General features: G+C 48.3%; 1 long non-coding RNA gene across 1 annotated transcript; it reads right to left on the bottom strand.

Annotated features, from left to right (window-relative positions):
• Window positions 1-5,085: 5,085 nt before the first annotated feature.
• On the bottom strand, window positions 5,086-6,732 carry LOC120476184 (uncharacterized). The gene is made up of 4 exons (XR_016149457.1): window positions 6,263-6,732; window positions 5,775-5,892; window positions 5,362-5,454; window positions 5,086-5,225 (listed from the first exon to the last, which is right to left on the bottom strand). It is a non-coding gene; the product is annotated as an uncharacterized LOC120476184 (long non-coding RNA).
• Window positions 6,733-10,790: the final 4,058 nt, after the last annotated feature.

Below are 10,790 nucleotides of genomic sequence, written 5' to 3'. Positions count from 1 at the left end.
CTTTCCCCCCCTCGACGGTGGGGCCGCTCGTGGGTACACTGGGATGCCCCCGGTGGAGCGCTCTGTTGCGATGCAGCTGTGTCCACAGAGCGCCTCCACCCGTGGTCCTCCTAAGCACCCATCCAAAGCCTGTGGGTTCTCGTCTGCTATGGCGGCGCGAGCCTATAGAGCGGCGGGACAGGCGGCCTCCGCTTTGCATGCCATGAGCACTTTGCAGGTCTTCCAAGCGAAGGTGCTCAGAGACATGCACGAGGGCGGGACTGACTCGACGGCATTTAAAGAATTGCGGTCCGCCACTGACCTTGCTCTCCGGGCAACGAAAGTGGCCGCTCGCGCCGTCGGTCAGGTGATGGCCACTTCGGTGGTTCAGGAGCGCCATCTCTGGCTCAACCTGGCAGATACGCGGAGCGCTGAGCGGACTCGTCTGCTCGACGCTCCGCTCTCCCAGGTTGGCCTTTTCGGCGGTGCGGTCGAGGACTTCGCCCAGCAGTTCTCCACCGCTCAGAAGCAGACGGAGGCCATCAAACACATCCTGCCCCGGCGACCAGCTGCTGCCTCCACCCAGTCATCGGCGCAGGTGCCTCCCTCTGCTCGCCGCCGAGGACGCCCCCCTGCGGCTCCCCTCCCTCCCGCCCGGCCCCAGCAGCAGCCTTCACCCGGGCCCCGGCGTCGAGGAGGCCGCAGGCCGGCGTCACAGCCCCCTCAGGCCGCTCGCCCCGCTAAACGCCAGGCCAAGCGAAGATCCTGACACGGGCCGCTCAGTGACGATCTCGAGTCTTTCCCAGGAGGCGGTAGCAGGCCCCCTCCTTCCCCCGGTGGAGGGCCGGGGGAGAATCTTTTGTTCTCAGCTCCCCGCTGCTCACCCACGGGTGGGCAGCACCCTGAACTGGTTAAAGAAAGACTTGACATCCTCACTGAGCTCACAGACTGGAGTGGGTGCGCTCGATGCCCCCGTGCGTCAGCCCACACACTCCTCTCTGTCTCTGAGGGCGCGGAAGGGTGCGTGTGTCGTCCCAGGGCTACACCAATCCCTTCCCCCTCTGTCGCCAGACCCCCGGCAGAACAGACCCCCGTGGAACGCTCCGCTTTCCCTGGTCCCTTCTGTCGGGGAGCGGGCTTCGACGCATCCGAGCGGGGTAACTCCTGCACGCGTGCCAGTCGACCCGCACCGCTGCCCCTCCGGGGGGACGTCTGTGGTTCGCATGACCCCGTTGGCTCATTTCCTGGAAGCCTGGCTAGCGCTTCCTGGGATATCCCGCTGGGTCATCAGAACGATCAGACTCGGCTACGCGATTCAGTTCGCACGGTCTCCTCCCCGCTTCACGGGAGTTCGCTCCACGATGGTCGGTGGCAATGCCCCAGTCTTGAGAGCGGAGATTGCGACCCTGCTGGCGAAGGGTGCAATCGAGACGGTCCCTCCAGCCGAGGTGAGGTCCGGGTTTTACAGCCCCTACTTCATTGTCCCCAAAAAGACCGGTGGGTTACGACCGATCCTGGACCTGCGCATTTTGAACCGTTCTCTCCATCGACTACCGTTCAAAATGCTCACGGCCAAACGCATTTTCGAATGTGTTCGGTATCAGGATTGGTTTGCAGCGATCGACCTGAAGGACGCGTACTTCCATGTGTCCATTTTACCTCGACACAGACCGTTTCTTCGGTTTGCCTTCGAGGGCCAGGCATATCAGTACGCCGTTCTCCCATTCGGGTTAGCTCTGTCCCCTCGCGTCTTCACGAAGATCGTCGAGGCAGCCCTTGTTCCCCTTCGCGAACACGGGGTTCGCATCCTGAATTATCTCGACGACTGGCTGATACTAGCACACTCTCGAGCTCAGCTTTGCGAACACAGAGACCTGGTGCTCCGGCACCTAGCCCGTCTGGGCCTTCGGGTCAACCGGGAGAAGAGCAAACTTTGCCCCGTGCAGAGGATCTCTTTTCTCGGCATGGAGATAGACTCGGTCGCCATGTCCGCGCAGCTCACGAACGAGCGCGCGCACTCACTGCTGACTTGTCTTCGACAGTTCGAGGGCAAGAGTGCGGTTCCACTGAAACTATTTCAGAGGCTCCTGGGGCATATGGCATCCGCGGCCGCGGCAACGCCGCTCGGTTTGCTTCATATGAGACCGCTTCAGCTGTGGCTTCGCGATCGAGTCCCGAGGTGGGCATGGCATCGCGGCTCGCTCCGAGTCCCAGTGACTCCGGCATGCCGGCGAACCTTCTTCCCGTGGTCGAACCTCAGCTTCTTACGGACCGGCGTCCCTATTCAGCGAGTTTCCAGGCATCTCGTTGTCTCCACGGATGCATCTACCACGGGTTGGGGTGCCATGTGCAATGGGCATGCAGCCGCCGGTTCCTGGACAGGAGCCCAGCGCCTCATGCACATCAATTGCCTCGAGCTGTTGGCAGTACGGCTCGCCCTACACCGCTTCCGAGCGTTACTCAAGGGCCAGCATGTGCTTGTCCGCTCAGACAACACTACGGCAGTAGCGTACATCAACCACCAGGGGGGTCTACGCTCACGCCAGTTGTCGCAGCTCGCCCGCCACCTCTTGATATGGAGTCAGAAGCACCTGAGGTCCCTTCGTGCAGTGTACATTCCTGGAGACCGGAACTGGGCGGCCGACGAGCTGTCCCGGGTCCGTCCCCTCTCCGGCGAGTGGCGACTCCATCCCCAGTCGGTCCAGCTGATTTGGGACGAGTTCGGGGAGGCACAGATAGACCTGTTCGCCTCTCGGGACTCGTCCCACTGCGCCCAGTTTTATTCTCTGACCCGCGGCACTCTCGGCTCGGATGCGCTGGCGCACAGCTGGCCACGGGGCCCACGCAAGTATGCGTTTCCCCCAGTGAGCCTCCTTGCACGGGTGTTGTGCAAGATCAAGGAGGACGAGGAGCAGGTCTTGCTGGTAGCCCCCTACTGGCCCACCAAGACGTGGTTCTCCGATCTCATGCTCCTCGCGACAGCACCTCCTTGGCCTATTCCCCTGAGACAAGACCTACTCTCTCAGAGACGGGGCACTCTGTGGCACCCTCGTCCCGATCTTTGGAGGCTGCACGTGTGGGTCCTGGACGGGACGAGGCAGGTTTGAGTTCGCTGCCACCTGCGGTGGCGGCAACCATCACTTCCGCAAGAGCGTCGTCCACGAGACACCTTTATGCGTTGAAGTGGAACCTCTTCGTCAATTGGTGCTCTTCTCGCGGAGAAGACCCCCGGAGATGTTCGATCAGTGTCGTGCTTTCCTTCCTGCAAGAAGGGTTGGAGCGCAGGCTGTCGCCCTCCACCCTTAAGGTTTACGTCGCGGCCATTGCCGCTTCTCATGAAGCAGTGGAAGGTAAGTCCTTAGGGAAGCACGACCTGGTCATCAGGTTCCTGAGGGGAGCGAGGAGGCTGCATCCGCCTCGTCCTCCCCTCGTACCCTCTTGGGACCTCTCGGTAGTTTTAAGTGCTCTGCAGAGGCATCCCTTTGAGCCTTTGCAATCGGTAGAGTTAAAGTTTCTGTCCATGAAGACAGCACTCCTGGTTGCATTGGCCTCCATCAAGAGGGTGGGGGACCTGCACGCATTCTCCGTTGACGAAGCGTGCCTGGAGTTCGGGCCGGCTTACTCTCACGTGATCCTGAGACCCCGGCCTGGATATGTGCCCAAGGTTCCCACCACTCCCTTCCGGGACCAGGTGGTGAACCTGCAAGCGCTGCCCCCGGAGGAGGCAGACCCCGCCTTGGCACTGCTCTGTCCGGTACGTGCTCTCCGCACCTATGTCGACAGAACGCAGTGTTTCAGGACCTCAGACCAGCTCTTTGTCTGTCATGGAGGGAGCCAGAAGGGAAGGGCTCTCTCAAAGCAACGGCTGTCCCACTGGATAGTGGATGCCATTGCTTTGTCTTACCAGCAGCAAGGCCTTCCGTGCCCCCTTGGTGTGACGGCCCATTCCACTCGGAGTGTAGCCTCCTCTTGGGCTTTAGCGCACGGCGCCTCGCTAACAGACATCTGCAGAGCTGCAGGCTGGGCGACACCCAACACCTTCGCCAGATTCTATAATCTGCGAATTGAGCCGGTATCCTCTCTCGTACTCGTTTCGGCCAGTTCTGGATCCGCTCAGGTGTCTTCGCTTGCTCGCCACTCCACTCCCCGGACTGGATAAGTGCGATATTTCCTCAGTTCTTCCATTGAAGTCTTGAGTCCTCCAGCACCGACGATGCGGGCACCACTGCGTTGCTCTGGATGCTAGCTAGGTGCCTCCATGCGCACGGTTCCCCATGGTAACCGTCTCATGTGTATTATCCACTGTAAGCCTCTCTGAGCATGTGTCTTCCCTTGGCAAGCCATCTGCCACCCCTGGAGTTTAAATCAGTAGCCACCTGCGGTTGGTACTCCAGTGTTCCATATGCGTTCCTATGTGGCCATATGTGTATTCATAAGTCCTCCCTTCGGTAGGCAGCTGGTAGCATGTCCCCTTCGGGATATGTTTCCCAGTGTACCTTGGTAATCCTGTGTCAAAGTCGGATCCCCCAAAAAAAAAAAAAAAAAAAAGAGGTAAGGCTCGGGGGTTCAGTCTTTCGCAGGGCACTGGAAGACAGCTTGAAGATGGCGTGATGGCACAGACCCCCAATCTCCATCACTTCTGACGTAACTCGAAGTGACTACGAAAGGGAACGTCTCGGTTACGTATGTAACCCTCGTTCCCTGAGTAGGGAACGGAGACGTTACGTCTCCCTGCCACTTCTGCTGTATCGCTGGGTAGAGGCCGAGTTCAGTCTTGGCTCCTCAGCGAAGACATACTGCGGTTGCGTTCACTTCCTCCTTTTATACTCACGGAGTAGGGCGGAGTACGCTATGCAAATTTCCGCAGCCCCAAGGCATTGCATGCCATTGGCTCGTGTTTTAATACTCGAAGAGGATTGGCTTTCTATGCGAAATCCCTCAATCTCCGTCACTTCTGACGTAACGTCTCCGTTCCCTACTCAGGGAACGAGGGTTACATACGTAACCGAGACGTTTTGTATTAATGAAAACCAACCTAATCACAGCAGGCTCGTTGCAAAGCCAACACAGGGGAAGACCAACAGCCTCTTTTGACATAAGGCACTTTAGGTGGTATGGTCTTGCTTCTTTCCAGCGCTCTGAGGCTTTCTGCTGCCGAAAAGACCATGATGACGCAGAGCTACTTTGAGGCTGAGCAGCAGAAGGACATGACGCCAAAATATCAGAGAGCCTCTCCATATTTTTTTCTGTAAAGAAAATCCAAAAATAAAGCGGTAAGGGATCATTCACTATAGATAAGGAACAATTAAAAGTCAACTGATCAGTATCAGAATGAACACTTTTTTTATACTGTACATTCATAAATTCATCACTGTGAATTACCAAATTCCTCTTGAGGATTTAGTTTTGTTGAGGTTGCAGTAAGTGGAACCTCCACACTGGATGACAGGGAGCACTCAACAGTGGGGCATGTGGCTGTAAAACAAAATATATAATAATAAGAACAAGTTAGGCTATCACACTCTATTCTTATTCTTCTTTTCAAACTATATACTAAACATTTTATGATATCAGACATATTTTTGTTAGGTACTTGGTAGTGTCTTCTACAATAGTGTCACTGAAAGGTTTATCTACTTTTTATATTTTAAACTCTCAATGAACAATTACATTGTTCTAATTTGAGTTAAACAATTACATTGTTCTAATTTCTAAATTGAGTTGGTCCAAACATTTGAGTTGGTCCAACATTGTCATAGTAAATTCAAACAAATGTCAAATAATTCAGATATGACCTGTAGTGGGGGCTTGGCGTCGCCCTCCTCGCCTCCCCCTCGGCTTACCACGTCCTACAGAGTCCCTTTTAGAGGTGTGTGGAGGGTCTCGTACATGTTTCCTCGCATCAGCTGCTCTCTGTGTATTGGAGTTAATATTTCTTGTAAGACTGATGTTGATAAAAGTACGGTAACCAAAAGGCAGGTAACTTGTGAAAGGAAAACACAACATAGTGTGTTAGTAAGGTGTTGAAAAGCTTAAATGAGCCTGGGAATATATTCCCCAAGTCTCTGTAACTCAAAGGGGATGGAACTGCATGTATTATTATTATTATTATTATTATGATTATATTCCCTAATTAACACGTCATAGAGCATGGCAGGATGCATCATGCAAATATACCTGTATTAAATCTTCTGCACTCATCATTCTTACATATTACTCATCCCATTTTACTTTAATTTGTTATGTTTGTTATAAAATGATTGAGGTGTACAAAAACTCTAACCTTGGCTTCAGCTAGAATGCGTTCATGTTTCAGCTCCAGAGCCATGCGTCTCCCCTCTTGATAGTGTGGATCGTTTGAATCAAGTTTATGCTTGGTGGCCATTGCAATGCAGTCATATACAGACTGACAGACAGACAGACAGACAGTCAGATACAAACAGACAGACTGACAAAGATGGGTAAGACAGACAAGTAGAGTAAGACAGACAGGAAGGAAAGAAAGAGCAATAAATAAAGACTGTGAGATAGATAAAGATTGAAAAGATAGACAGAAATATATATAGTGAGAGAACAGAGAGGATGTAAGATATAGAAAGTAATGAAGAGATAGAGGTTGGCTCTTAAAAGTGCCTTTGGGTTTTGAAAATCAGGTTCAGATATGTTCGACAGGTGATATGTTTGACAGGATCTGCAGGGAGAACAACAAAAAATGTTAATTATGTAGCTATGTTGATAGGATTTAAAAAGTGTACCCTGTAATAGATTTCTTATAAATGCTTAGGATAAATAAATACAGATTCATGCTGTTCCTATGCTTCCTGTGCTACTGTTAAAAATTATTTTAATGGCGCAATTAATATTATTAATTGTTATTTAAGTGAAATTACTGAACTTAAATATACAAGTTTGATAAAAAATCATCATTAAATAAGAAAATTTCAAATGGCATTTAGAGGCTTTTGCATCTGAACTCTTCATATATATATATATATATATATACATACACACACACACACACATATATATGAAGAGTTCAGATGCAAAAGCCTCTATGCCATTTGAAATTTTCTTCTTTAATGATGATTTTTATCAAACTTGTATATTTAAGTTCAGTAATTTCACTTAAATAGCAATAATTACCTATTAATTGTTATTTAAGTGAAATTACTGAACTTAAATATACAAGTTTGTTAAAAATCATCATTAAAGAAGAAAATTTCAAATGACATTTAGTGGCTTTTGCATCTGAACTCTTCATATATATATATATATATATATATATCACCTAGATCTAGGCCTAGAAAATGTTTTTTTATATATATATAAACTCGTAATTTTATTAATTTGGACGTGTAATGCTTATGAATTAATTTTGCTTAACAGACTGTTGTAAGCGACTTACCGTGGTGGAATCGCGCTGGGCAATGGTTTCTCCGATGGTCGCACACAGTGACGTGTTGCTCAAAATTGCGCCAAAATATCAATCACAATTAAAAAGTGCAGTCTTAATATTTTATATCCGTGCTCAATTTTAAAGTGGTCAGCGTAAAAGTTAAAGTGAATGAAACACGAGTATGTAGACATTACATTTAACACATATCACTTCCCAGAATGCATCGCTTTGCCAAAGGATATGTCCATATAAAGCAATATAAATATTTCTGCAGTTTATTACAACTTCATAATACGTATTGGGATGAAAGTTCTATAAAAGTAGGCTAATCGTTTTTTTTTTTTTGGAGAAAAAAACAAATCAAAGTAGGCTCCATATAAGCCATTGAAAATTGAATTACCATCGACAAAATATCCCACAATAAATTAAGACGTGTTTTAAGCCTACAGCAAATATGCAGTCCTGCAATTAAGTTATGTCGTTTTTTAATGTAGTCCAAAATTATGTCAAAAAGAGAGGGAAAAACTTCATTTTCCCACAAATAAGGCATGTTTTAAGCATATATAAAATATACTGTCCTGTAATGTAATTTTAATGGAGCCCCAAATTATATTATTATTTAATATATTATTGTCAAGTGACGAATAGCGGTGAGACCATGTTCCAAAGAAAGACGTGGTGCAGGCACGGAAAATACGTCCCTTTGAAATACATTAGATTTGAAATTCGTGTTGTCTGGCACGAAAAAAAGGGAGGAAATTCGTGCTTAAGGACATGAATCACTTCAGCCAACCGAATATAAAGCAATTAAAATCGTCTGAATAAATGTTGAGTAATTTAGCCCAGTTTGCAAAATGAATAACAATTGAGAAAAAACAATACTGTGCTGCTATCGAAAGAAAAACGTGGTGTAGGCACGAAAAATACGTCCCATTGAAATACATTGGATTGAAAGTCGTGCTGATTGACACGAAAAAAAGAAGGAAATTCGTGCTCGTAGACACGAATCATCATTTGATTGCGTAGCCCACCGAATATAAAGCAATAAACAAGGATTAAAATCTTCTTATTTAATTGTTGGTAGGGCCTAGTGTAGTCTACCCTTAAAGTTTGCAAAATTAATAAGAATTGAAAAAACAAACAAACAAACAAACAAAAAAAAAAACAATACTGTGCTCTCGAAAGAGAAACGTGGTACAGGCACGAAAAATATGTCCCATTGAAATACATTAGATTGAAAGTCGTGCTGAGTGACACGAAAAAAAATAAGGAAATTCGTGCCCGTGGACACGATCATCATTTGATTAATGTTGCGTAGCCCACCGAATATAAAGCAATAAAAACAAGGACTAAAATATTCGTATTAATTGTCGGTAAGGCAGTGTACCCTTGAAGTTTGCAAAATTAATAAAAATTGAGGAGAAAAATCCTCTCGAAAGAAAAACGTGGTACAGGCACGAAAAGTATGTCCCATTGAAATACATTGGATTGAAAGTCGTGCTGAGTGACACGAAAAAAAGAAGGAAATTCGTGCCCCCAGACACGAATCATCATTTGATTCATGTTGCGTAGCCCACCGAATATAAAGCAATAAAAACAAGGATTAAAATCTTCTTATTAATTGTTGGGCCTCGTGTAGTCTACCCTTGAAGTTTGCAAAACGAATAAGAATTGAGAAAAAACAAAACAATACTGTGCTCTCGAAAGAAAAACGTGATGTACGCACGAAAAATATGTCCCATTGAAATACATTGGATTGAAAGTCGTGCTGAGTAACACGAAAAAAAGAAGAAGGAAATTCGTGCCCATATCACGAATCTTCATTTGATTCATGTTGCGTAGCCTACCGAATATAAAGCAATAAAAACAAGGATTCATATCTCCTGATTAAATGTTGGTAGTGTAGGCCTACCCATAAAGTTCGCAAAAGGCACGAAAAATATGTCCCATATTGAAATACATTGGATTGAAAGCTGAGTGACACGAAGAAAAAGAAGAAAATTCGCGCTCGTGGACACGATCATCATTCATGTTGCGTATTTAGCCTAGCGAAAATAACGCAATAAAAACAAGGATTAAAACCGTCCGATTAAATGTTGGTAGTGTAGGCTACCCTTAAAGTTTGCAAAATGAATAAGAATTGAGAAAAAACAATACTGTGCTCTCGAAAGAAAAACGTGTTGCAGGCACGAAAAATATGTCCCATTGAAATACATTGGCTTGAAAGTCGTGCTGAGTGACACGAAAAAAAAGGGAAATTCGTGTCCACGAACACGAATCAATAGATTAAATTTCGTGACTATATCACGAACTGCCGTGAGACTGGGTTGGCAGGGGAGCGAGCGCTGTATCCATGCACTTCGTGAACGTACGGGGTGCTAAGGATAGGCCGAACGGGAGAACGGCATATTGGTAAACCTGACCCTCGAAGGCGAAACGTAGGAATGGCCTGTGATGAGGGTTTATCTGGATCTGAAAATAGGCGTCTTTCAGGTCTAGAGAGAACCAGTCCCCCTGGCGGACGTGCGCGAGGAGTTTCTTGACTGTGAGCATTTTGAACGGTCTCTTCATGAGCACTTTGTTCAAAGCCCTGAGATCTAAGATCGGCCTGAGACCGCCGTCTTTCTTGGGAACAAGAAAGTAACGGCCGTAGAACCCCGACTCGGTCATAGATGGCGGGACTCTCTCTATTGCGCCCTTCTGCAGCAGCTTGGCTATTTCTGAGCGGAGCGTGTTCATAGCAGCTGGGCTGACAGCGGATTCGAGCCGAACGCGCGAGCGTGGCGGGCAGCAACGAAACTGTAATCGATAGCCATTCTTTATGATGCTTAAGACCCACGGGGAGATGCCGGGGATGGCTTCCCACGCTTCGCAGCATGTGGCTAGCGGTTGAATGGCGATTTCGCCCTGGTTGCTGCACATAGCGGGCTGGACACTGAGTGTGGGCGCGCTTAAAATGTGAGTGGAAACGGGACTTACACTCAGAGAGGAGTTTATGGGCCGTGTGACAGAGCGAGCAGAGGGGGGGACACGCGCATGGGCTCGTGGGCGTGTTTATGTTCTCTGCTACTAGAGCGGTTAGTGACCGCTCCGTGAGAATGGGCTGTGTGAGACCCGGGGCATATGGTGCTTGTGTGTATACGTGAACACATGCTTGTGGGCACATTTTTTACACTTGAGGCTTTTATGCTCTTTTTGTGAACTCTCTGGGTAGCCGTGAAAACGGCTTTTTGTCGCTCGCAAGCGGGCAGGGAGACCGGCTTGTTTGTGGCGGTGAACTCTACTGTAGTTGGCGAGGAGTCGGGGACTAACAGAGGGCGAAGCTTTGACGGCGGTCCGGCCGCAGTGGGAGAGAGCCGTCTTTTTCTCAGCTGTACTAGGCAGACTTTTGCTGATCAGGTTTCAGCGTGATCTT

Source organism: Pimephales promelas, chromosome 23, assembly GCF_988280905.1.
Source record: "Pimephales promelas chromosome 23, fPimPro1.hap1.1, whole genome shotgun sequence".
NCBI classification, from domain to species: domain Eukaryota; kingdom Metazoa; phylum Chordata; class Actinopteri; order Cypriniformes; family Leuciscidae; genus Pimephales; species Pimephales promelas.
Note: the sequence above shows the minus strand (reverse complement) of the source record. Positions and strands in the feature narration are given on the sequence as shown.